We start from the raw sequence: 5100 nt of genomic DNA, 5'->3' as shown, positions 1-5100 counted from the left end.
TTTTTGAAAATCTGGCAGCCTTATTTGGAGTACATGGGTAAAACACTAACAGTACAATAGGACTGTAATTATTTGAAGTTACAATATGCTTTGTGCTGTGTCACTTTATTCACCAACCTTTTTTGTTTTTTGGTTTGTTCGGGTGGGGGGAATTATTTATTTATTTACTTAATTTTATTTCATGTATTTGTGTTTTTTTTGTTTTTTTTCTTTCTTAGCGTGTTATGTAATTTTTTGTAATGTTTAATGTATTGTGTTCTGTAAGCTCTGCACGTTCTCTTGCTTGGTTAAAAAACTTGGAAAAATAAAATATTCCAAAAAAAATAACGACCATTCATTAACACTCTCAGCTTCTGCGAAGGTGCAGCACAGGCCTTAATGTGATGTCTATTACTGTAGATATGACTTTCTTCCCAATAATATAAAAAAAGACCACAATCAAGAAGCCTGTAGTTTCAGTTGACTCTGAAATAATTAGTCAATGAAGCTGACAGTTTCTAAAAATAACAAATGTTATTATGGTCACAATTAAGCAGATAGTAATATAATGTAGTGCGGTATGAGTAATTTATAGTTATTTAAAACTCAAAACTATAGAACCTAACTAAACTAAAAATCCACACACACACACAAAAACATTTATAATGCTTTTATTTACTGCTTAGATTTGGTCAGCCGGTTACTAGTGGGATGGACAGGATGGAGATGTTTGGCTAAGATAGAGCGATGGATGGATGAAAACAAAGAAAGGGTGGAGAGAGTAGTCATTTGGCTGACAGGCCTGAGGCATTGAGCAATGCAAGGCCTGAGCCACTATGATCAGAGAGCATGCAGATGATAAGTCTATAAATAGAAACATGCAGCAGCAGGGACAAAGGCTATTTCCTTTCATACCATGCAAAAGGATGGTTGAATTTCTGTACTGTAATGAGCACTTTAGAACATAACCTGTTGTCACTGCATGTGCATTTTGGCATGATGGCTATTTTTACCATATTTAAAGGAATTATCAGAAGGTTAGATTGCTGAACATACAGCACCAGGAAGGTTTATGAGATGACAATAGTTAACACAAATATGTTGTCAGTTGCAGGAAATTAATCAATAAAAAACAATGATTAATGCATGCTGCAAATACTATATGGATAGCACAACCATGAAAATAGATACCAGGCAACTGATATTAAGTTCAGGCAATGATTGCCTGAACTTATCACATTTACACATGACAGTGTAAATGTGATAGAGGCTGAAATCCAAAACGTTCAAGTAGATTAACATTAATTTTATAAAACCAGATGTTATTTTGCAGGTCTTTTATGTTCTGAATAAACAGAAGGTATGGGTTTTTCCTCCGTGTCGGCTTAATTGGCGTTCATTAACCACACAAATCTTCATTTTTTCATAAAGATTCTTGGCTAAAGTTATCACTCTGCAACTATGCTGATTGTCAAAATATGTCACCGAATAATTGTAAAAAAAAGTACAGTTCAGTAAGAGAGGAAACAAGACTTCTAAAACTATGCAAGGTGAATAAATGCCAGAACTTTATAAATAATAACATGCACTAGATGATGAATGCCTGCTGACATAAAAGGGTCACGGTCAAGTTTCACTCGGTCATTCGCTGGATTGCATTGACCTCAAGTGAGGTCAAACAAATGCTGGCACAACAAAACCTGAAGAGACAAACACCCCACGCGACTTCATAAACCTGTGGCCTCCTGCAATCTGAAACAAGCTACAGATGTACAAAGTTCAGTGGCAGAGTGAACTGACGTCACTGCATATGTAGGCATATGATAAGAAGTGTGTAAGTTGCATAACGTGTCTTTAATTACCCCAGAAATAGTCATCAGGTTTAGGCATCAGACTTAACCAGAGAAAATGCGATAGTTGCACTATATTTTGTTATATATATTTTATGACTGTACATCGGCTGCACTGTTTAAAAAAAAAGAATGTAGTAAGGCTAGTTTGGTCTCTTGTTTACTGTGTCTTCATATTACCATGAGGAACGTACACGCAGACAAGACAGCAAACAATACTCTCCTGTGAAAAGCAATCAAACCTCCTCATAAATAAATCATTGCATGAAGCTTAGTGCCACAAAAAAATTGCTCCTCTATTCTGACTGTATATAGGGAATTGAAATTGCATGAGGAGAGATCATTAATCATCTCAGTGGCATGCAGCTTTGGCTCATAAGTGGGTATTAAAGGACAAACAAAAGATAGCTAACACAACATAGAAACCATCCACTTGATCCTGGTCTCCATCATGAAAAGAGTGATATTACACTAAACATGTGTTACCACTCCATTCAGGTGATGCTAAAATGAAGTCAAAAACGAAAGGCAGGCCAGACACCAGAAATAAAATCTCTTGATGTACATATGTACAGTTTCATCTGCAGCTGAATGTGGTTTCTGCATGGCTTCAGCTGCTTGGACCAAATATAACCACAATTTCTGCATCCTCAATGTCTTATATAAATGTTTAACATTTACACTTAGTTGCCAGTTTATTTGGTACACCTAGCTAAAGCCAAAGCAGTATAATACAACAGCCCTGCAATAAATCCTCCCTTTACGACATGTATAATGTTTTGTTTTAGAGAGGTATCGATTCAACTTTATGATCATTTTGGTGGCTGCAGTTTGTGGTGCTGATGAATGGTGTTGGTGTTAAGAGTGACACTTGTGAGGTGCCCCGTATAGCTCACCATGTTTCCTCTCTCTCTCTCTGTCTGTATATATATTCAAATAAAAAAGAAATTTAAATGATAACAATTTTAAAAAAACAGTGGGAGGTGTTTCTTATATTCTATTCAACCAAATCAAATCAATGAGGGTAGACGAAATATTAGAAACACCTGAGTATAACACATTCATTTTAGCTTAATTTAAATAAACTGGCAAAAGAGTGTACAGCATTCAGTCTTTTCACAATATGTTGGAACACAAATTGATAAAGCACATTTTTAGCACCACCAACATATTTTGCATTTGTGTTTGTGTGGCTGCAAGTGGCAATAATACACAGCTTTTTTTTTTATTGCACATTTGTTCACATGTACAATAGCTGACAGCAACATATTTAACCAGCAGTTTGTGTTGTCTTAATTCTTGAAATCTATGATGAACTGTCTACAGTACAGGCCCCATGAGAACCCTGGGTGACAGTTGTTACCAAGAAACAAAAACAAAGTTTGTGGCTCTGATCCTCTAGGGCCTTTTTATTTTATCTCATCATTCACACTGAAAGTTACTTCCCTTATCATTACGCTTTTGTGATTTCTTCAAAATGTACTCAAATAATGATCTGAGGCTCAAACATCTGGCTGCAAGCAACATAAGCTGCCTGCCATGCAGAGCAACCCACTTTTAAACTCTGCAGGAACTCCTGCTGAGACATTCAGAATTCTTCTGCTGTTCTTGCAAAGTGACACTTTGCAAATGCCCACAATTCCGCTGCAGGAATATTACAACATAGGCTTCATTCTGTTTGAAATGAAGCACTGGTACTGGGTCTGGAGCAAGAAATAGTCAGTTTGAGTACATTCGACTTGATTCTACCAAATCAAACTTTGACTATGACTGTAACACTAATGACTTCTGACTTAAATTGAACAGTTTTACATCCTCCTCAACCCTATGAACTAAAAATATCATATTTTGTCACAAGCTTTTTGTTGCTTCCCTAGCAATGTATACAAAATCTGCAAAAGGGAAAGGTCTTTTTTTTGCATTGCAAACAAACAGACAGACAACAGATAATCACATTTGGATGTAAAGACTGTGCTGTGGTAAATACAAAATGAAAGGCAACCTGCAAAACATTCAGCTCAGAAATTAAACAAATTAGAGCAACAACTTACTATTATTTCTATTATCAATTCATCTCGTGATTAATTTCTTCATTAATTGATTGTTTTTTAGAAACATCAGAAAATAGTGAGAAAAAGGGGATTCATGATTTCTGGACTTATTCAAATGTTGGACCAACTTTAACTATATTTAGAGGCTGGAACCAGAACATGTTTGACATCTTTACTTTAAACTTTACATGAACAATGAATTAATTACTAAAATTGTGCAAGATTATACTTTCTGTCAGTCAACCGATTGTTCCAGCTCTAACTGTGTCACAGGGATAACATGGTTTACTTGTAAGAAGCAGTCATTACTTATGCAGATGTACTATTCTATCTGTTATTCTGTTTCAGACTGAACATGGCCTTACATTTGGTGATGTTTACAACTCGAAAAAACAAAGTCAAGGACTTGAAACTTCAAAGCCAAAGCCACATGTTTGTGACTTGCAGAACATTGACTTTGTCCCTGCTCTGGCTGTGGTTGTATTAAGAGAGAGTTGTCATTAATAGGCCCATGCCCATGCTGCTACCTCTATTCAAACTGCTATTTTAAAAAAGGTTGATAATATTTATACTTTTCAAGGAAATGTTTATTTAACTTTGCATGTTCAATGTATTCTGTCAAAAACAGCGTGCAATTAACACTGCAGCTCAGTCACTTTATATCTTCAAGAGGAGTCATAAACCAATTCAGTTTCTGCAGCCTCACACAGGGCTTTCATAATGACTTGGACAGGAAATGAACACAACACACACACGCTTTGAGTAATTCTGCCATGTCACACAACTCTCGTGGGAAATAGCGGATGTGTATAACAGAGCCTTATTGACTGAATGACCGTTGAATTTAGTGTACTTCACGGTCCAAATCCAAACCCATACTTTGGAGAAGTTATCAAACTTGGCAACCAAATCAATAGCGCAAGTTCAACTATGACAGAAGCCCCGGAATCCATCCCAACCAATCAGAGGCCGCCTGCCCTCGCGTCAAACCAATCAGCTGTGGAGGGGGCGGGAAACTCAGGCTGTTGCTAGGGTATGTCCCGGATGACTTTTGCCCTCAAGCCAATCAAATAGCACTCCACCGTTTGCAGCCTGCTCATAGGATAAGACATACCTCGAGAACCCACCCATAGGCTTTTCTCATTGGACGAGCGTGCGGTCACTCACTTCCCCTGAGTTTTAGTTTAGGTGCTGTTGATACTGTAGTTTGGAGTCACCAA

The sequence above is a fragment of the Cebidichthys violaceus genome, unplaced genomic scaffold, assembly GCF_023349555.1.
Source record: "Cebidichthys violaceus isolate CVI_PGR_0920_01 unplaced genomic scaffold, fCebVio1.0.p SCAF_4, whole genome shotgun sequence".
Lineage (NCBI taxonomy): Eukaryota > Metazoa > Chordata > Actinopteri > Perciformes > Stichaeidae > Cebidichthys > Cebidichthys violaceus.
The sequence above is the reverse complement of the archived record's forward strand: the minus strand, read 5'-3'. Positions refer to the sequence as shown.